Source organism: Sus scrofa, chromosome 14, assembly GCF_000003025.6.
Source record: "Sus scrofa isolate TJ Tabasco breed Duroc chromosome 14, Sscrofa11.1, whole genome shotgun sequence".
Lineage (NCBI taxonomy): Eukaryota > Metazoa > Chordata > Mammalia > Artiodactyla > Suidae > Sus > Sus scrofa.
The window spans coordinates 16168592-16192089 of NC_010456.5; the positions used below are offsets into that span (position 1 = coordinate 16168592).

Below are 23498 nucleotides of genomic sequence, written 5' to 3' on the forward strand. Positions count from 1 at the left end.
TTGATCAAAAAATAATACTAAAAGTAAATGGTATGCTTGAAATTGTCAGAAAGCCCTTCTATATTAAAAAACAGGATATTTATTTATTTATATCTAGGATAAAAAAAAAATCTCATCTCTTGCCCTTAGCATGAGTGGTTTCCCGCATTTCAGAAATTCCTTTGTTTCTTTATCTTTATCACATGCTGGTTATGAGGACTGAGTCAAATAATTCAGATACAGAGTAGTGCATGAGACATCATAGGTTATCAAAAAATGGATTTTCTGTCCATCACTTATTCCCATTTAAACACTTTTTAAAGTTTTGTTTGAATATAAAGATTTATGCTATAATCTAGTGTAACTCCAGACTTTTTCTGAAAGCAATTTATATGAAACATTTTTGGTGGGGAGGATCTCAACAAAAGAAATGGTTAATTGGGTTTGTGTATGTATTTTACATTAACCTAAAAACTTTGAGCTGCTCATACTCCTTGATGAAAATAAGATGCAGGTGAGGAGTTGATAATGTGACTAAAAATTTACAGTTGAGGGAAGGCAGTTACCCGAGACTCCCTGAGTCAAAGTGAAGGGGTGTGCGCACTTCAGGAAGGTCCTTGGAAGTAGGTTTTGGAAGAGGGATGATGCAGAAATAAAATTCTGTTTAGAAATCAAAGCTGCAATGATTTACATATTAAACACCCACATGTCAAAGGAGCTCTCTCTCACTCTCTCTTTTTTTTTTTTATTGATGGAATATTGCTCTTCAACCTGGCTGGAAATTAAGATTAGAATGAGCTGTGATGAAGAATAATTCCGAGTTACTAACCAAGCTTGTTACTTCAGGAGTTAGTGTTTCTTTAAATCTCCATTAGTTATGCAACTTCGTACACATTCCTAACTCTTAGCGCCTCCAAAAGGCTGGTTATTCAACCCCACAGTCCTGATCAAGGTCTTATTTTTCCATCCAGAGTACGTCATAATTACAGAGAATCTGAGAAGGAATGAACATTTTTAAACAGGTCTTAGGAACCGGAAGCAACTCCAAACATAACGCAAAGTGATACAGCCATTCTCAGAGGTTGGCTTGCGGGAAAAAGCACCAAGGAGAACGGTGACCATGCATATTCCATTACTCAAGAAAGTAGATATTAAATGGTGAAGCCTATTTCCTTTCACATTGAGAGGCCCTTCTCAATCCCCCAGATTTCTGAGAAGGCAGATAATTGCCTCCATTAAACTCTTAGGAGAACAGCTTGAAACGAACCTTGAGGCACTTACAGTGTTTACTGGCCGTGGTCTCGCATTTCTCCTGAAAACTGCTGGAGCCCAGGGCTGACTCTCCCAATGGGTAAACCAGGAAAGCCTGACATTTGCTGCGAAAATGACACAGCCTTTCCATGTGTGGTATTAAGATGGCCCGACCCATTAAAATCTTTGTTAATTCATGTAAGATGTTTCATTCTCCCCTTTATATATGGAAAATTTTATTAAAGGCCTTGTTGAGAAAGAAATCTCTTTTAGCGGGGCCGAGTTTCTCCCCTTAATATTAACAGCAAATAAATATGCAACGTTTACTATGCACAAAGCACTGTTCGGAGTAGTTTGTTGATTTCATCTTTACAAAACCTTGCGAGGTAGTGAGACGGGTACTGTCATTATTCCTGACTCACAGAGGAGGAGACTGAGGTACAGGTGTTGAGTCATTGATTCAAGGTCACACAACTGCAATGCAGTGGAAGCAGGATTCAGATCCATTCTTCTGGCCCCAAGTTGAGGCACGTGTCTGTGTTTGTGTGTGCATATGTGTGACTGCATTTGCTCACGTGTGTGTGTGTGTGTGTGTGTGTGTGTGTGTGCATAAGCTCTACATAGTTGTGAGTACCACAGCCAAGATTCAGGTCCAACTTTGATGAGAAGGATGAATTTTGGGGTTATATTTTCTCAATTAAAAAAGAAAATAGTAACTGATATTTCTGTCTGATCTTTAGGTCCGCAGAAATCTTTTGTGTGCATTGTTTCAATTGAATAAAGCAAAGGTACACCGCAGAATCTTCCATCTATAGATCCAAACATTGGCCGGGAAAGCAGAAATGAAGAGGGTTGGGAGCTGTGATAAGTTTTATGTATATAGCAGCTGACAGGCCAGGAGGAGGAGGGGGAGAAAAGAACACATTACAGAAATAACACCTATATATATATACATCATCCTTTCATCAAACAATCTCAAAGCACATGTTGGCATTTTCTACCCAATTTTCCCATGAGTCCGTGAAGCATATAACATTTCCCCTTATTGTTAAGGTAAACAAATTGACAGTGAGAGAGGTTATGATTCTCCAGAACCAGGGGGTGGCTCAAGGGCTCAGCCCAGCTGAAAAATTCATCCTTTAGGGATAAAGGGATACAGCTGCTTTCACTTCCCAGGGGACCTCAGAGCATCCTTTCAGCAAGTCACCTATTTTACCCCATTTATCCATAAAGTCACCTCATATCTGCATCCCTTAGGTCACCTTCAGTTGTGATGCTGGCTGAGTTTCCTGCTGGAAGCTCTTCTTTACCTACTACCAAACTCCATAAATTGCTTCAAAAGATTCTCTTGGAAAGAATCAAAGGCCGAGCCGGCTGAAGCTCTCCAAAGGAAACGTGGAGCAGACACTCTCACCTTCTGCTAACTCTGACACATTAATTTCCCTCCGTCACCTCACTTCAAGAGGGCGTCTGGCACCACGGTGGCGGGAGCCCTAATCAGATACCAAACCCTCGCTGGCCGTGTCAGCAATGATGTCAGGGAAGGTGGGCCCCGGGCCACTGCCTCATTTGGAGCAAACACTGAAACACTTGTTTCGTGGGCTACTTTATGACTTGTCTGAAAAATGGCTTTGTTCAGTGTGGAAGGCCGCTAATGTATGAGGTGTTATCCTGGGATTACAGCCCTTCCACACACAGCCCTCTCTTCACACGTAGAGCTGCACCCACAGCACCGCTGCGCTGCTTGTGTTATCAACGCCATGGGTCAGGGGAGACGCTCCAGGGCCCAAGGTGTGTTAATACCTTCCTGTGGATCAAATCGAGTAGGAAACCATGGGACCAAACGTATAGGGAGAAAACGTTTTCATGTTATGCCATATGGTTTGGCTTATATCGGATTTACACGTTTGGAGTTTCTTATTTATTTTTAATGGTGGTCCTTCACCTCGGGCCCGTGGATGTGCTTTGCACCTCCCTTCTTGGGGACCGGCCTGCCCGAGGCTGCCGCCCACAGCTTCTGAGAGGCAGGCAGCCCTCCTGATGGCAGAGCCTTCATTTCATCCTATCTCCTCCTCCCCGTAAGCTTCTGTCGTCCTCTGAGGAGTGGCCTGGTCACTCCCACAGCCACATTTGTCCTGGGGCGGGGTCAGGGGGAGGGCCGCCTTCTCCTGACCCCACGACCCCTCTCAGCCTCGGTCTCCGAGAAGACGCTGCATGGAAGACCCCGCTTCTCCTCCTCGGAGTCTCCATCCCCTGGTGCCGCTCCTGGGACGTCAGGCTCCTGCCTGCTCTCCTTCTGGAAATTATTTGGTAATAAGAAACAGACCTCAGGCGGTGTTGTGAGGTGAGGCTCTGACCTTCCACCTTCGGAGACCTGGGTCCCCGGCCTGGCTAGAGGGTGGTGGTCTCTGCCTCGTCAATGCCAGACATTTCAGGGCCACACAACCCAGAGGCCTGTGGGGGCAACTTCACACTGATCCCAAGGACAATCTGCCACCAGATGCACCGGCTGCAGCAAATACAGCAATGTTCCCGCACCCGCCATTGCTTCAGGTCCAGTAGGCTTTGTGTTTTGGCTTCAGTAACTTCCAGAAAGTAATGTGTAGAAGTCCAGGTCCTGGTGAGGGAACAGCTTTTCTGTGTAGGTCATGGCACTCTCAGATTCCTGGTCTTGACCTCGAATATCTCTTTACACGCTGTGATAGAGCCACATTTCTAGTCCACACTTTCTAATATGAATACCCTGCCTTTGCTTTGCGCCTTTCAATATTTATTTAGCTTCCCTCTCGAATTATAGCCCAGAAAATTTAACTGACGCAGGACAGAGTAGCTAAAGTGGTAATAATATAATCCTCCACTTTCTTTACCTTCACGGACAGTTTAAAGTCTCAATTGTAATTACCAGAGACCTATGTATTGGTTGCTTTGTTTGCTTTAGCAAGAAATTCACTCCAGGAGTTCCCCTGTGGCTCTAACGGTTAACAAACCTGACTAGTATCCATGAGGATGCGGCTTCGATTCCCGGCCTTGCTTAGCGGGTAAGGATCCAGCATTGCAGTGAACTGTGCTGTATCCTGCGTTCTTGTGGCTGTGGTGTAAGCTGGTGGCTATAGCTCGAATTGGACCTCTAGCCTGGGAACTTCCATGTGCTGTAGGTGTGGCCCTAAAAAGACAAAAAAAAAAAAAAAGTAAGAAAGAAAGAAAAGAAAGAAAGTCACTCCATTACAGTAATCGAGAATGGCTTTATATTATTATCACAGTTCCAGACGCTTTGAAGACAAAGACCAGGTCCTTCTGACTCTGTGAGGCTCCAGCTCACAGAAGCTAATTCTAGATCAAACTCTGAGGCTCAGAGACTAGTGGGAGCCACATGGCTTGGGCCCCAAACACAACCCTGCCCTTCTTTGTTTGTGTGATGTTGCGCCAGTTACATGATCCCTTCTAGGCATCTTATTTTCTTATCTGTACAATGGGACTGATAACAGTATCCTTGTCATGGGGCTGCTGTGGGCTGAACTATGTGAAATGCTTAGAACTGTGTCTGGGAGTTCCCGTCGTGGCGCAGTGGTTAACGAATCCGACTAGGAACCATGAGGTTGCAGGTTCAGTCCCTGCCCTTGCTCAGTGGGTTAACGATCCGGCGTTGCTGTGAGCTGTGGTGTAGGTTGCAGATGCGGCTCGGATCCCGCGTTGCTGTGGCTCTGGCGTAGGCCGGTGGCTACAGCTCCGATTGGACCCCTAGCCTGGGAACCTCCATATGCCGGGGGAGCGGCCCAAGAAATAGCAACAACAACAACAAAAAAGACAAAAAGACAAAAAAAAAAAGAACTGTGTCTGGCCCACAGACTTAAGTGTTATATAAGCTTTGCTCTTATTTCATAAGAGAAAAGCAACAAGAAACCCCCTCTAATTTGACAAGTCTTTCCAGGAGGTCACAAGAGGCTCTATTTGCTAATGAAAAGTGCTGCACATAAAATCTAAAAATGAATGGTCCATATGAGTCAAGGGCAGTAAAAGTAGGGGTGGAGAGGGATAGGGATGAAGGGAAGTTAGCCCATAGCCAATTAGACCAATTTCAAGACTTGTATTGGACCAGACCTTGTATTGTACCCCAGAGCTAAAATCAAACGGAGAGAGGACCAGAGGAGACAGCCACTTCTACCTTCCACCTCAGTCCCCCCCCCATCTGTAGCCTCAAATTCTGGGTTTGGTCATGAGATTCTTTGGTACATTTATTCCAAAACATTGATAAGCACCACACTGGCCTCAGGTGCCTAAGGGCCTAGGTAACGTTAAGTCTTTGAATATACCTGCTGGAGCTCAAGTAATCAAAATAAGTAAGACCGAAAAAAAAAAAAAAGGAAGGAAGAAAAAGGATTATGTGATGCTTTTGCACCTCGGAGAGTGAAGAGAATTTAGAAATTTAGGCAGCTTCTAATAGCCCTGAAGTTTCTATTGAGGGATTGCACTGTTTTGAAAGACATTTGGACAAAAGAGAGCTCTTGGCCTGCTCGGCTTCTAAATGATAGCTAAACACCTACTTCAAATCTATACTTCAGATTTTCGTACTGAATGTTCCAAAATAGAAATACTAGCTTAAGAAAAGCAGATCCACAAATAAAGTTTTAAAAATCATTGAAAATAGAAAACATAATTGTTTCATTAAATGTATTATTCTTCAAGCTGTATCTTGCTTACATTCTGAAACTGCCGAGTGAACATTGGTGTACATGTTTCCTATTTCAGAGAACCAAAAATTTCTTAAATAAAATTTATGAAGGCATAAATGAAAACACTTACACATGCTATCTATAAGTGTACATAAAACTTTTAAATCATTACAGAAGTAATAGATTGGCTTGCTAAACCTTGAAAGGCCCACTTTAAGGTTTTATATGTCTAGTCTTTTTCAAATACTTTGGGATTTTTGAAAAAATAAAAGATACTGTGTGCAATGTTTATGCCCATGACGCCAGGGCAGTATTTCTTATAAAGTCAAGTTTTGGTGGTCAGATTTCCCACTAACAAGAACCAAGGGGTCTTAGAGAAATAATTGCCATTAGGTCCAGCAAATGTGTACGATGTGCCTGGGAGGTCTTAGCTCATGGGAAAGCAGGAATTCTCTCAAAGAGGAATTGGATCATGTCAAAGGGCATAGGAGGTAACTTGAAGGGGCTCCCACTGGCCTAAGTGTGATGGCTTTAGTATGAAAATAGTAACTGCAATGGATTAAAATACATCATATATGTGCATTCACAATGATGCTGAAAAGGGAGTTCTCTTGGTGGCTCAGTGGTGATGAAGTATCCATGAGGACCTGGGTTTGACCCCTGGCCTTGCTCAGTGGGTTAAGAATCCCAAGTTTCTGTGACTGTGGTGTAGGCCAGCAGCTATAGCTTCACCTCGACCCCTAGCCTGGGAACTTCCATATGCTGTGGATGTGGCCCTAAAAAGACCAAAAAAAAAAAATGATGCCAAAAAATGCCTCTCTGGACACCTTTGGGGTTGCTAGTGCGATAACACATTATTCTGAGCCTCACTAAATAGATGGAAAGTGTCCCGTGTTTCAAGATAACTAAATAATTGATAACGTAGAATCCCTTTTTAAAAGAATTCCACAGGCAACAAAATTAGGGACTTGTTATTTTGCCAACTGCAGTGAAATACTGAATCTATACAAGAGTTGTCAACCAAGGTTTAAAAAAAGTGAAGTGGAAGTTCCTGTCATGGCTCAGCAGAGATGAATCTGAGGATGCAGGTTCTATTCCTTGCTTTGCTCAGTGGGTTAAGGATCCAGCATTGCTGTGCCTGTATGTATGCAGGTGTAGGCTGGCAGCTACAGCTCTGATTCAGTCCCTAGCCTGGGCACCTCCATACACCACGGATATGGCCCTAAAATGACCAAAAAAAAAAAAAAAGTGAAGTGATGGGGATTGTTATAAAGGAGAGTCAGGCTGACCCCACCTGATCCCACGGATCCATCTTAGCCACACTAAGAGCACGGCAACCACATGGGTGCCTCGAGACTGGCTGAAGGAAGCACTGGGTATCACCCATGAATAAATAAAGGCCGTCAGTCCTCTGGGTCTAAATTCCAGTTCACAGGAAAAAGTGAAAGAATGGAGATGACAGCAGATCAGGCAACTGGCCAAATCCAGACCTTGAACATAAATGTAAATAAAAGTAAAAGGGAAGAATAATACAAGCTTGACCTTTTTAACAAAAAAGGGATAACATTTTTAATCAATTATATTTTCTTATTTTTAATGATTTTTTAAAAATTATTTCCAGTCCCTCCATCAAATCAATGGTGCAGAGTGGATTGGAGAACTGTCACAGAATAAGAGAGACTTAGACTAACAACAAAGGTTGTGTATTGGTCTTATTTTTTTCAGCTTTATTGAGGTGACATTGACAAAATTGTGAGACATTTAGAGGATACATTGTGATTTGATATACAGAACACATGATGAGAAGATTCTCCTCATTCACGTAATAACACTTAATCCCTCACCATACATATATTTGGGGGGAACAGTTAAGTCCTACCTTCCTAGCAAATTCCAATTATACAGCAGTGGTGTCAACTATCGTCACCTCGTTCTACATTAGATCCTCAGACCTCATTCAGCTTATAACTAAAAGTTTCTACCCTTTTACCAACCTCTCCCGATTTCCCCCAGCCCCAGCCCCTGGCAACCCCTTTTCCACTCCGTTTCTGTGAGTTTGACTTTCTCTCTCTCTTTTTTTTTTTAGGATTCCACGTGTCCGTGATACCATGTAGTATTTGTCTTTATTGACCTTATTTGGATCCTTATTCAAACTAACCAGCCATAGAAAAGCCTTCTCAAAACCCTCAGGGTAATTAGACTATAGACTGGGAGTATGAATATAGATGATATTTAGCAATTGTTAATTTTTTGGTGTGGGAGAATGGCAGTTAATTTTTAAAAAGCCCATCAAAGTTAAAGTTGCATGCTGACAGCATTTACAGGTGAAATGACATGATGTCTGTGGATTTTTATTATTATTATTATTATTCTAAAAATTTTAGAGGTTGCTAAAGGAAAAGGAAGTGTTGCAAAATATTGGTCATTATTGAAATTCAGGGAGGAGTACACAGGACACATGGTAGGAGTGTTTGTACCTTGTGTATGTGAAAACTAGTTAAAAATTGGTAGGCAGGGTCTCAGTGATGACCCAGAGTGTCTCCAGTCTGGACATCTGGGTAGGTTTTCTACATCTGGATGCCCGTATTGTACAGCATGTGAAATGAACTGTTGAATATTGTCCCTAAAATTTTCTGGCAAGATTTCCAGACTATTTTTACACTGCTACAGTGTGATAAAATATCCCGTCATCATTAAGTATTCTTGAAGTTTTGCGCTTTTTTTGTACTAATTTATTAGGCAATTGTATGACATAAGCTGTACATATTTTAGGTATTTTCTCACTAATATCCTTGGCAACGGCTGAACACATGGCTATTTCTAAACTGTTTCCTTTAAAAATAAAGTTGATGGAAAAACTGTTAAGGTTTTGATGGGGAGGCATCTACATGTGCAACAACTCGTTCGAAAATCTCTCTCCCAAACCCAAGGCAGTGATATTCTTAGACAAAACTCAGAAATGAGGATGTGAGAACACAACTTATTGTAGATTCAAAAATACTTCAGGAGACATTGCTGGCTACGTTTCTACTAAAACAATAGCTGTGTGATGCTCTGGGGTTGTCCTGGGATGGACTGGCTCTGAGTGTCAAACTCTGTTCCCTGAAGGACACAGTCTGCTAGAGAGAGAGAGTCACAAGATTGTCAGCATCAGTGATGACTGCTGTCTGCCCATATTATGATATTGATTTCATGTATCATTTTGACACTTGCATTAGCATATTATCTTTATTTGATGGCTGCTTCATGCCTAGAATCCTAAAAATTAATAAATGTTTCTTGGCAGTATTCTGTGGGTTTTTTTAGTATCCACTTGAGACAAACTATATAACTGGCAAACTGCACCATTTGCTGTATATATATGTGGCAAAAAAATGCAGTATAGTACATTTAATATTATTTTCTTTAAACTTAAGATTCTCTTTAGAGCCTTCATAATTTATATTCAGGAATTACGAAGAGTTATCCAGCTTTAGTTTATCTCAATGACTAAAGCAAAAATCTTGCTTTGCTGTGAAATGCTTCACAACAAAGTGGTAATAGGAGTTCCCATTGTGGTGCAGTGGAAACAGATCTGACTAGGAACCATGAGGTTGCGGGTTTGATCCCTGGCCTCACTCAGTGGGTTAAGGATCTGGCGTGGCCATGAGCTCTGGTGTAGGTCACAGACGCGTCTAGGATCCTGCATTGCTGTGGCTCTGGCGTAGGTCAGCAGCTACGGCTCCGATTCGACCCCTAGCCTTAGAACCTCCATATGCCTTGGATGCGGCCTTAAAAAGACAAAAAGAAAAAAGAAAAAAAAAAAAGAATAAGTGGTAATAGAGTTTCCACTCTGGTGCAGTGGGTTAAAGATTTGGCATTGCCACAGCTGTGGAGTAGGTCACTTCCATATGTTGCGGGTGCAGCCAAAATAATAATAATAATAATAATAATAAAAGTGGTAATGAATGTATGTTTCACAATATGTGTCTGCTGGGCTATCTGACTATTTTAAAGTTACAGAATAATTTTCTTTTCAATCTCCAAGCCGGGGATTGAACCCTCACCATAAAAGCAACCAGAGTCACAGCCATAGCAACACAGGATCCTTGTCCCACTGAGTCATTTTTAACTGCAGGTTCACTCTGTGTCATTGACAGCTTATAGCTTAGGCATAACTGTCAGTGGGTGTGAATTTTTTAAGAGCAGAAAAAGTCTTTGTGCTACAATGGGTCATTTTTTCCTTATAACATTTGAGCTAAACCATCTAAAGTTCAAAGAGGAGTAACAGAGAGGACAGCTGTCACTCCTACAAGGAACAGATGTCCACTGTGCATCTGAAAGGTGCTTTCAGATGATCTTGGGACTTGAATGGAGCTTCCAGGTGCTGGTGACAAAAAGTGCCTGATGGTCCACTCTGGCTAAGCTCTGACTCCATCAGTTTCCCCCAACCTGGCACCTCTCCCACTCCCTTTCCAAGTCACACAATCTAAGAGTACAGAAAACCCTAACCCATTTCTCCTAAATACTTGCCCATCTGTGCATGGCCCAAGATCAGCTCTATGATGTCCTTCCAATGAGATACTAGGTGAGGTCATATGCAGCTGAATGGAAAAAAGGCCTCAAGGGCTAGATACATTGAAGTTCAGGTTGAGGGACACTTTAACCCACTATCCGTCTTTATGTTTTATTATAAAGACAGGATACTCCTCATTGTAAACTGCACCTGAGGAATTAGATTCCTTATTTCACTGTTTAGCATTTTTTTTTTTAAGGGCCACACCTTTGGCATATGGAAGTTCCTAGGCTGGGGTCGAATCAGAGCTGTAGCCACCAGCCTACTCCACAGCCATAGCAATGCCAGATCTGAGCTGCCACCTACACCACAGCTCACAGCAATGCTGGATCCTTAACCCACTGAGCAAGGCCAGGGATCAAACCCACATCCTCATGCACACTAGTCAGGTTCATTGCCGCTGAGCCATGATGGGAACTCCTGCCTTTCACATTCTTAGTCTTCAGTCTCTACCTGGTCCTCAAGTCCCAAGCTTACTCAGTCTTCTTCTATCACAGCTTGGCCATGCTGGATGCACCCCAACCTATAAGGTTTCCTATAACCTACCCTCATCACTTTAAAAGTATACCAGTCTTGTGTCTGTGAATGTAGTATTATCAGCTAGGTAACATTTAATTTATTACTAAATTCATAAATGCGAGTATATCAGTATAGAGTAAAATGTTACAACTCTTCCAATTAACAAAATGAGTGATTCTGAGTAAGGTTACTTTAAAAAGTTGTTTTTCAAAAAGATACTTAACTTCACAGGATGGTAGAGATTAAATGCAATGTACAAAACACCTCAATGCTGTTCAAATATGACGTTAACACCAAGCCTTTGCCTAATATGCACAGAAAATAATCAGTTAATGTTGAACATAATGAAAACATTTGATGGAGCCTGCATTTGACCATGTCCCATCCACAAGAGCGATTGCTCAGTTGTTTGTAAGGCACAGACAGCCTGTTTCTCAGTAGAGTATGTTTAAGACACAGAAAATATTTTCAAAATAATTAAGACACTTTTTGCAAATCTCTCTTTAGCAGAGTACATGCAAAACTTATCTTATACATTGTAAACAGTAAGGTAAGAATACAAATCAACTATGTATACCATTTGTACACATCTTATAACTAACAAGGAGTAAGTCCCTGCCAACTGACTCATTTGCTACCAAGTGGACACCAATCCAGAAGACCACAGTTATCCCTAAGACAATCCCATGGGGATGTGATGTCTTTGAGCAAGGAAAATGGAACTGGGTAAGGGCATTAGTCTTATACTAATACAAATGTAAATAGATACAAAGTAAATACAAAATGAGGAAGATAATTTTCAGTTAGTTAAATAACTGAAAAAATTGCAAAAAAATAAAAAGGAAGGAAAGAAGGAAAATTAGGAAAGGCACACAGCCAGACCTAAAGAAAATGGAAAATCAAAAATAACGAAAGCAATTTCCCATTGTGGCTCAGCAGAAATGAATCCAACTAGTATCCATGAAGATGCAGGTTTGATCTCTGGCCTCGATCAGTGGGTTAAGCATCTGGCATTGCTGTGAGCTGCATTGTAGGTCATAGATGTGGTTCAGATCTGGTGTTGCTGTGGCTGTGCTGTAGGCTGGCAGCTGCAGCTCCAATTCGACTCCCAGCCTGGGAACTTCCATATGCTGCAGGTGCAACCCTAAAAAGATTAAAAAAAAAAAAAAAGGCAAAAAACATTAACAAAAGCAAACCAATGACCTTATTTCCTAAATCTAATGTTCTACAAGCCACATCTAAACTCAAGCAAAAGATAAAATTGCCATGTTTCAGTAAAGTTTGGCTCTCTCTGCTCTCTAATGACAGGGCTATGCAGAGAATAATAAATGCACTTGGGACTTGCAGTGACATATTTTCCATGTCCAGCGCCATTGGGGATATGCCAGCACAGTGACAAAAAAGCAAGAACAAATATTTTCATGTTGTGCTTGTTAGTGGTTAAAAAACTATTTGTGGTAAGAAGTGGATAAATAAATAAAGTGAAAATACTTTATAGGGAATACGAACCCTTTTACAGTTCATTGTATAGCAAGAGGAAGCTTCAGAAGCCCAGACCCAGCTCTGGCATTTTTCTCTCAGTCCACCAATGTGTCATGTAAACACACTGAGTCATTTAAGAGTTTACAACATGGTTTTTATTGAAGGCATCAAAAGTGGAGAAGACCGATTTAAAGTTAACCGTGGTTTCGAAGGGGGCTGAAAACTGGCTTCTAAGGCAGCATTGCAATTTTGTGAGAAGTTGGAGCTAAAGAAAGTATGCTTTATTAAGGCAAATAATTCCATTTAAAAGGAAAATTTAAGTGTCATGTTAAGAAGGGGGCTGTGTTTCCATTAAGTTGTATATCGGCCTTTCAAAAGAAGCCATGAAAACCTCTTTATGGCTTTTATTAAGGGGAAGAAAGGACATGTGTTAAGGTAGATAACAATGCTACTCAACAATGTAATAGATTTCATTGTAACAGTGAATGTATATTTATGTGTACATATAAATGTCTATGTGTGCATATATACTATCAGTATGTATTTATTCAAGCATTTATTGATTGCTTGCTGTGTCCCAGGCGTTTTAATGAATAAAACAAAGAACCTTGCTTGTGTGAAACTTACTTTCCAGCAGGAGACCTACAGCAATGAACCTACAAGTCTCTATATCCTATTGTGTGTTGGGTGGAGGGGATTGGGAGCAGGGGAAGCTGGGGTGGGGGGGGGCAGGTTTAGGTAGGGTGAGCTGAGGCGGGTATAAAGTGAAGACAGTGAAAGTGTTCCAGGCAGAGCAAGTCTGAAGGAAGGGTAACCAAGCAGAAGGAACAGAGCATGAGGAGTTAAGACCTGCACAGCACGTGTGGAGAGACAGGAGGATGCAACCAGATTAGGGTAGGGGAGAGGGAGAGAAGTAGAGGCATCTGAAAGGCTGAGTAGGGGACAGAGCACTAAGATCGCTGGGTATGGAGAGGTCTTGGGCACTAATTAGACTCATCAGTATTCAAGTAGACACAGACACAGGGCAAACAGAATTGGAGAATGGCCCCTCCACCCCCAACCCCCACCCCAGTGGATGGGTGGGGCTTTCTGTCTGCTGATGGATGCAAACTATTAAAATGCAAAGTAGGGAGTTCTCGTGGTCGGGGTTCAGTGGGTTAAGAACCTGAAGTTATCCATGAGGATGTGGGTTTGATCCCTGGCATTGCTCAGTGGGTTAAGAACCCAGCATTGTGTGAGCTGCAGCATAAGTTGCAGATGCAGCTCGGATCCCACTTTGCTGTGGCTGTGGCATAGGCCGGTAGCTGTAGCTCCAATTCAGAACTTCCATATGCTGCAGGTTTGGCCCTACAAAAAAGAAAAAAATGCAGTGTGGATTAACAGATACACACTATTACATGTAAAATGTATAAACAACAAGAACCTACTGCATGGCACAAGACACTATACTCAACATCTTATACTAACCTATAGTGGAAAAGGATCTGAAAGGAAATATATACAACTAAATCACTTTGCTGTACACCTGAAACTAACCCAACATTGTAAATCAACTATACTTCAATAAAAAGTTAGTTTTTTTTTGTTTTTGGCTGTGCCTGTGGCATTTGGAAATTCATGGGCCAAGGATCAAATCCATGGCATAGCATCAACCCAAGTCACTACAGTGACAGTGCCAGATCCTTTAACCTGCTCCACCGGGAGAGAACTTCCAACAGTTTTTGTTTTGAAAAAAAATGCAGTGTATAAAATGCTGAAGGGGTTCAGTGGGTGCTCTAAGAGGCATGAAAGTGGTGTGTTTCCTGGATCCAGACGGGGAGATAGAACACTTCCCTCAAGTCACCCAAAAGTTGAAATACAAGTAAAATTCAGTCTGAGGAAGAAAGGAGAATTTTTCTAGACTAAGGAAAACAAATAGTTATTGGTCACTTACTAAGGGTGTTCTAGGAATAGTTATAGGTGTTGGGGGAAACAGCAGTGATCAACATGGTTCATTTTAAAAATCCTTGATCTCCTAGAGAAGGTAAAATTAATAAAGGGTCAAAGCATGGACTATGGAGGGGACCTCAGGTAACCAGATAGGGAAACAGTAGTTTTCAGGCTAAGAAGTTTGGAGTTTATCCTGGAGGAAGAAAGGGGCAGAGGTGTCACTGAAGGATATTCCTCAGGGACAATATGTCAAGGGTTTCTCTGAGTCCATGTCAAGTACCGAAGAGATTAAACAATTGAGAATACAGGAGAGAGACTACCATTGTAGAAGACAGTTTCCAATGGCTTCCCACCCCCACTTCTCTTTCTATGATGTTTGGAAAGAAAACACCACTGGTAGAGAAGATATTAGAGCATAAGCACATATGCGTGTGTGTCTGTGTATCTATATATATATATATAGAGAGAGAGATACACATATATTTGTGTGTCTATGTTATGTATGTGTGTGTGTAAAAAGCTTGGGAGGGTTCACATTGTTTATAATTCATTGCTATCCCCTTCTCCATGGGAAAATTTCACTCTGAAACACCCACATTCTTCCATTGTAAAATAAAAGCTTAAAAATAATACCCATCCATCCTTGTAAAACGACAAGCCAATTTAAACTTGGGGGAAAACAACTGGAAATAGGTTGGGGAAGGGTAAGGAGGGCTTTCATTTACTGACTGTGTTAGTCACTAGATAAGGACCCTCTAGCGCTTTTATGTAGGCTAATCTCCCATTGACCCCCATAGCCATCCTGCAGCATCCATCACAAAGGAACAGGAGATTTTTGCTTCCTAATTGTATCCACTGACACGTTTTCTCCTTGAAGATCGATTATCTTCTTTGAGTTAATTTTCATTCTCTGAAGCCAACCTATATTTTATTCAGGATCTGAACTCGCAGTATCAGTAGAAATTTTTCTTTTTAGGTAAATTGGAACAGAAAGGTACATGCAATCTTCTTATTAACACTTTTTTTTTTTTTTTTTAAACCTCAGGCATAATGGAGACTGGTTTTGTGCTTCCAAGAGTGCCTTAGTTACACGTAGGTGATCTAGGCAGTTAAGAATTAGTCCTGCAAAAGAGCCCCACCCTCACCCCCCAGGCTAGTTTATAGCTTCAAAGTTTAGGGAGGCAGATAGGGGTGTTTAAATGCAGCAACGCTAAGCTTCTCCAAAGAGGTGAAACAAAATTCTTTTTAAAAGCCGCCCAAGACTCTGCCTCATTTAAGAAATCTGTGGCATCTGAGGTGATAACAGAACCCAGTCAGTTCAGGCTGGTTGCCCGACTTGACTGAAAACTTAGTGACAGATAAAACATAAATCAGAGCCCTTATCATCCTGCTTCCTTGCTTGCCAAATGGGGGTGAGTTTATCATGGACCTGTCGGCCTGCTGATGGCTTTTCCCCTCAGTGCTGGGCAGCGGGCAGCGCGGCTGGAAGCTGGCTGGCGGTTCTAAAACGTGTTCATGTAAACAAGCAGGGTCAGACTCCCCTGAATTGCCAGCCAGGGAAGTGCCATCCATCTCACTAAACTGTACATTGATAGGGCTGTATCGTCGATATCTTGAAAAGAAAACAAATAAAAGGAAAAAAACCAAGTTCCCTGCTTTAGGCTGGGACCTCTCATGCTGATAAAAGTACTAAGACCTAAATTGCCTGGCCCAAGTGACACTGCCCATTCAAAGGAAGGTGGGGGTGGGACAGGGAAGTTTCTTTTTCTTTCTTTCTTTCTTTCTTTCTTTTTAGGATATTTAGAAATATCATTGGCATCCTCCAAGAAAGCATGCGATACTCACTTAATTTTCACTGGGTATAATATATTCCAGTTTAAGTATGTTTTCCTAATATTTAAAGCGACAACTCCATGAACCTGTTGGAAAGTTGCTAACATTTATGTTATTTTTTCATCTTTTCATATGGTTTGTTTATGGGAGCGACATGATTTTCCAGCCATAGATGTAAACCTCACAACTCAAGCCAGTGTTGTCACTCTGGCAAAGAAATGTATCAATATCTGTAAAGAGTTAATTCATCTGCTATACAGACAGGGGTACCCCCCTCCCCACCCCCCAAAAAATCATCACCATCACCAAAAAGTAACAACAGCTTGACTGACTCACTCTGGGACCCTCTTCCGTGAGGACATATATCTCTCAGGTGGAAGAATGGAAACACATGTTTTTCTGACATAGCTAGGGCAACTCTACTTCAAAGAAAAACATGCTACCTTTATAAAAGGCCAAAGACTTATGTATTGGCACTGAAGTGAAAGGGACTGCCCTGCCAAAGGTAGTATAAATATCTGGAAATTAACTCATGTCGGCATTGTTTACAATGTTTGAAGGTGAAGTTGATAATTTAGGAAGAAGAAACAATAGGTTCTTTACAGGAAAACCAAATTAAAATCACCTTTCCTCTACAACAGAGTGAGAGTAAGCCCAAAGACATTCTGAGAAGTGATGAACTCTACTATTAATCTCTCAATGTGGCAGAAACTTGAGATGCATATGGACATGCAATTATTTTGGCCACACCCAGATATGGTACCATGTGTTGTATAAATAGTACTTCCTCACTCAAGATTGGCTCATAGCCACTGAAAACTCAGATGTTTCCATTTAAAAATGGATGCATGGATATAAACATTGGGAAAATAAATCTGTGGTCCACCAAAGATATCCTAACACGAGCTGACTAAACTCTGTAAGAATGGAGGTCAGAAATATTTGTCTAAAATAAAAAACCCAGAGTCTTCTGGTCAAGAAATTATTTCGGATGTAGATTTGAGGTAATGCATCACAAGTTATAAACCAGGCTTTTAACTTGATCAGGGACTTCTATTTCAGTAGAACGCCTTTTTTTAAGAGCTTTGTGATTTCATTTGATTTTCTCATATTAATATATGTAGTGACCATTCTTTTGCCTACTTGTTTTAAGCCTTACTAACAAAAGAAGTTATCTTGCAAAGGATTTTAAACCATCAATATTTTAAGAAAAATTGTTGATAACTTACTAAAACAATAAACTGGTCTAATATTATCTCTCACTGGTGAAAAATCTAAACTCCACTACAGTTAGGTCCAGTGCTGGCTCATCAAGGTTTTACTCTATAAATGTACTGGATGTCAGAGATCTGGGGATTTCTAGATCTTCTCTCCACCTAAACTGTGGAAGAATGGATATTGTTCTTGTTTTTTAATTATTGTACAATATATATCTATTCATCATTAAATAGTTTTGAATGGGTACTATGTCCTACAGCATATACAGACACATTTATTAATATTAATAAACACAATATAGTTATATGCCAACAAAGGCATATAATAATTAAAAGGAAATACAATACACTGTTTCAAATCTTGAGGAGATTTCAATCCAGTTTCAGATATAGTATTTTGATGCATTTTAAACACAAGTTATTCAAGAGAATGATGAGTTGTCTCAGAACAATGCATTCCAAAGTGAATTTTATTAACATCTGAAAAGAGAAATTAAAAATGGCTCCGATTCGAGGCTCACCACGCTTGAAAGGACTGGTAATCTTGTCCTGTCTTGTCACCGACTTTCAGAAGCACTCCAAGTATCTGAATAAGTACTGATATTGGGGTTGCTATCTCAAAATGTTTTTTACAATCTTATACTTATCTAGGACTTCAGAGGAGGCCCTACCTTATTACCGTTGCCCTCCAGAAAAAGAAGAGTCACAACCTGTCTCAAGTGTTAAACAACCCTGACTCTTAAGAAATCATTTAAGTTAACCTCCAACCTTCACACTGCAATCTTGGCTTGTCTCATTATGTCCCCAAAGACGCTGACTAAATTGGGCTTTGTCATTCTCTCCTTCAAGCTAAATAATGCCAATCCCTATCCTTCTAGAAGTAACCCTTTGTTTGTCAAGTATACTATTGATGTTATTATTTTCTATTTGGTATCATAACAACTCCAGCTCTTTAAGAGCTCAAAGCTCTGGGACACAGCCTTATTCAGGGGTTGAGGCTGGGTTAGGAAGTGTTTCACCTCTGCGTTACAGGATCATCTCTGGTCCAAGGCAATTATAACATCAATGTAGATGACTTCATTGGTCTACACTGTCCCATAGAAATACAATGCAAGCCTTATAGGTAATTTTCAGTTTTCTGGTAGTCACACTAAAAGGCATGAAAAGAAATGGGTGAAACTGATTTTCATAATACACTTATTCAGCTCAGCCCAAAATATTGTCATTTCAACACATAATCAATATAAATAATTAGCCATGAGAGAATGTCCATTCTTTTTTTTTTTTTTTTTTTTTTTTCTTTTTAGGGCCACACCTTCACCATACAGAAATTCCCAGGCTAGGGGTTGAATTGGAGCTACAGCTGCCGGCCTATACCACTGCCACAGCAACATGGGGTTTGAGCTACATCTGAGACCTACACTGCAGCTTGTGGCAATGCCAGATCCTTAACCCACTGAGCGAGGCCAGGGATTGCACCAGCATCCTCATGGATACTAGTTGGGTTCTTAACCTGCTGAGCTACAATGAGAACTCCCACAAGTATGGTTTCGAGATGCCTAGGAGGACTTATCAGACATGAAAAGGGCATAATACCCCCTTGGGTATTAAAAATAAAAATGAAAAAATATTTTCATTTTCTTTTTGTTCTGTAACATTCAATTGGGCACGTGTTCTAGGAAACCAAAATTCTCTTGCAAGCAAGTGATTCAGATTGTTCCTTTCCATAAATATTGTGTAACTCGGCATTATTTCATCTTGTCTTCGGGACCCGATCATAATCACTTTCTTCTTAAAAGAAACATCAAAGGAAAAAATGCAAAGACTAATTCAAATAGAAATCATGTAAGTGGTATCTGCAGAGACACAGACGTCTCTAGGATGAAGCACCCATGTCATGTATTCTGTGGGCAGGAGTGACCTACCCATAGGCGTGTGCCCATTGAGAAGCTCACAGACCGGCTTCCTTCTGAATCCAGTGACAGACCACGTTATCTGATCTCCACTGAAAGCTAAGCCCAAGTCCCCATCAGTTCTACCAGCTTCTAACAAAGCAAAGCTCTCAGAGATTCCCCTGGCACCACATGCTCTTTTCCTGTACTTATCAGCTGACTTTAATGCTCTTTCTTTTTAGTCTTCAAGTTTCCATGACCTTAATATGACATTTCAGTTGGGTGATAAATCGCTGTTGAAGGGCGCTGCGCAGATTAAACAAAGGCCTTGCTGCCATAATAGTCGGTTACAATGCTGCGATTCAGTGTGATAAGCTTAAACATACACAATTAGATGGAGTAATATCCAATTTGTCAAAGCTCTTGCGGCTTAATTTTCCGTCACAAAGCTTGAAAGAAACAGGGACTGGACAGAGAGCTCCAGATTTATTGCCTAAGTACCTTCCAGTAAATTGATCTTGTCCATCATGTAATCTCATTTTGGACATTTTGAGAGACAGGGAAGCTCAACCAGCCTGAAACCCCCTTAAAAATGGGCCTGAGGGTTCCTGATCACAGAACTTGAAAGCTCAGCGGCGAGATATGAATGTCTCTTCAGAGGCAGACAACAACCCATTTGCCCCGCCAGAGTTTCCTTTTCAGGATAATTGCATGAAAAGAATAAATGTCAGTGAAAGGATGAAAGATTCATGTACAGAAGTAAAACTATATACCGGGTCCTGAAAAATATCATCCTGAAACAGGCCACAGCTCTATTCTGTGAAGAATAAAACAGGAGCAGCTGACATTTCTTTTAACAGGTTATAACTATCATAATTATCTTATTCCAGCAAGAGTCAGCTTTTCTGGAAAATGTTTTCAAGGCAGGCTACTACTCTTTAATTGGAAATAAGACAGAAGATATCCTCTTGCTGTTTTTGAAACAATTACTTTTCCATTAGATAAATAGGAAAGAATATGAGCATTTTCTGCAGATTCAATATGGAAAACATTTATTCTATTAGCCTGATAAAGACACAAAGAGTAAGGCTTATATTCAATGACTATGCTGCAAACATTTATTGGATTATTGAAGGCATTGCTCTAGGTGTCAAAAAGAAAAATTGGATTGAGAGAGTCATTTTTCTGAAGTCTCTAGTGAAATATAGAAACTTGCACATGGTTATTTTATTTGACTATATATATATATAGTGAGAGAAGCACAAAGGTGAGATTAATCTTACCTGGAACAGTACAGCAGGTATAGATAGGACCAGCTCAGGAGAAGAGGCAAAACTGTCAAGAGCTACTAAGAAAGTGGTATTTGAGCAAATGCTTGAAGGAAAAAATAGAATTTCTAGCCACGGATGAGGGACATCATAGGGAGAGAAAAGGGCTTGAACAAAACCTAATGCTGTCAAAGTGCAAGGTAGAATTATTTCATCCCTAAGAAAATGTTTTAATTAATTTACATGTATTTCCATCCTTCATATCTGTCAAAGTTGGTCTACTCATTAGGATACAGAGCAGCTCCCCAAAGCACAGCTGCCCGCACAGGAAAGAAATTTTGTCCCCTCTCCTGGAGCAATTTCCAGCATGTTGGTGTGCAGGGCAAGGATGGCTCTACACCCCACAAGGTCACACAGGGGGGCCCAGGCTCCTTCTACTCTGTTGCCCTGCTAGCCTCAGGATCACCATCCAAAAGGTTGACAGTAGCTCCCTCGAATCACACCTGGGTCCCTCTGCCCTAGATAGGGAGAAAGAAGGTGGAGGGCAAGAAGCTTCTTTTCTAAGGAAGTGACCCAAGTGCTGCTTACATTAGCCAACTAGAGGCTTGTGACCTTTGGAAAATCCAAAGAGTTTTCTTACGAATAGGAAGGAGAGAAGACCAGGTATGGTGGGACAACTAAGCAGTTTCTGACACAGAAGTAGCCCAATCTATGCTCATTGCTTAATGAATGAGTGAATAACTAAATGAACAATTGGATGTCTTGTGTTCCATACAAGACTCAGTCAAATATAACTTTTTTCCTGGTCTTATGTCATACTGCTGAGAAATAAAGCTTAGAGGAGAGAATTCTATAGATATTTTAAAAATCACTTCCCTCAGTTTCTTCTTTACAAGAAAAAAATGTGTATTAAAAATATTGAATAGATAACATGTATTAGGCATTATATAATTCAATTATCACATGACTAATGTGATACGACTGTTCTGATCTTGCAAATGAGAAAATGGAAGCCCAGAGCCTCAGAGCTGGTGACACCAGCCCCGTCTGTCTTCCAAGCCCTTCCGAGAGTCCCTGCTGTCAGAAGCTGGGTCAGGGGAGTAATACTTTATGCAATACTTTGCCTCTCTTAAAAACTAGAACAAGCAAAAGAAAGCAAAACAAAAAGAATTTTTAAAGGCATGTAGTTAGGACTTTTCGAGGTCTTTTTAAAAAGTCTAAGTATTCTGATCACAGGTAAGGGTGTTAGGAAAACCCCTTGGGAAGACAAAGACGAGGCCAAGACATATTGGGGGACATTAAAAACCACAACGAAGGGAGCTTAGCTACCAGAATTATTCAAGAAAGACATCAGAAGACTCTAGGGAGCTGTCAGAGGGAAAAAGCAAAGCAGAAAAATTGGAAACCGTCTGGAGAGATTGAAACTTGTCTGCCTTGGACCTTTCTTTTGACAATACACATCCATCTTAAGCAGATTCGTTGTTTATTCTTATTATGCCAGGTTTCCTTTTCTGGTCTGCTGGTTCTCTAGGGTTTCCTAGGCCAGTAGTTTGAATTTTCCGATTTCAAAGCATTTGGGATTTCAAAAAGACAACAAGGCTCCCCAGCAGCACAGTTTACGTAGGAGGTTTTAAATCATAATAATCTGCATAGCGTATGAGAATTCCTACCTCAACTGTCTGTCTCCTTTCTCCTCAGTGTCTGGGGAACAGGCAAGAGCTCCTCCTTCCAATTTAAATGCACTATAACATTTTGGTGGAGGTATTTTTGTCCCAATCTCTCTTTCGGATTCCTTTCCTGCTGTAATGAACCCAATTAACTTGTAAGAGCCGCCATCAACAGTGTTATAAAGTGGGTCTTGGGGAGAGAGTCAAGTGCTGCCTTATGACTTAGCTGTCATTACCTTATGGGACTTGGCAAGCTCCCTAAATGCCTAAATGCAACCTGGGTTTGCATTCTAGCTCTTGAGCTCTCAAAAGCTGACAGCAGCCGTGGCTGGGAATGAACTATCAATGCTGACCCTGGTGAGGAGGTGCCAAAGTGAAAAGATCACAACTTAATCTGAGCCAAAAGGCGTTTCATTGCAAAAGACATCAAGTGAGCTCAAACTCCCATAACCCCCACATAACAGAGAAATCATTGCTAAGGAAATTCAACAGCATCATACCAGACATGAAGTGAGCTATTTCTCTCCTTCCCTGTCTCACCACAGTTTCCTCCCACTTGGTCACACATGGTAAGCATCCATCTAACCTCCACTAAGTCCCTTGGTCTTATCAGTAGATCTGCACTCCCCTCCACTGGGCAGGATGGAGTGCATATTTCCGATGTAAGAAGACTGACATCATTATTATTTTAATTAACTAGTTTCCACTTTGCATTCTTTTTCTCCCCTTTCCCTCTCTTAACATCTCTCATTCCCCACTCTACCCCAGCAACCCTCCAACAAATTTAGTTTGCCACCCTCCATGAAAAATTATTGTAAGTTTAGGATCTCAGACTTCATGACAATATAAATTGCTTTGGTGTCACCTGCAAGCTGTCACAAAACCTTTAGCATCACTAAAAAGTTGAACAGAAGAATGCTTGTACTGGCATATTGAGGTCTTTTAACTATTTGGTGACTTTTAGACAAGTGTTTAAATGTATTGAATATTTTCTTAGACACTTTGGGCAAATGAACGAGTTATTAATTTATGCCATCTTTGTCAATGAAGTCCTAAATAAAAACCATTAGCGTGTTCCATCAGTGAGGAATGTGTACACAGTTTTGCTGTGTACAAAACACTACAACACTATAGCTAGGGCTTTGCCTATATTTTACACACACACACAAACACACACACACACACACACACACACCCTTTTTCAAAGCCTGCCTTTCTGTGTACTTATTGACTCCA

The 23498-nt window shown here is 40.9% G+C and overlaps 1 long non-coding RNA gene across 2 annotated transcripts in view; it reads right to left on the reverse strand.

Annotated features, from left to right (window-relative positions):
* The window catches only part of LOC102163133, a 41909-nt gene extending 19532 nt beyond the window's left edge, over positions 1–22377 (reverse strand). For both annotated transcript variants that reach the window (XR_002338586.1, XR_002338585.1), the window contains exon 1: positions 22266–22377. This is a non-coding gene — a long non-coding RNA (uncharacterized LOC102163133). The remainder of the gene's footprint in view (positions 1–22265) is intronic.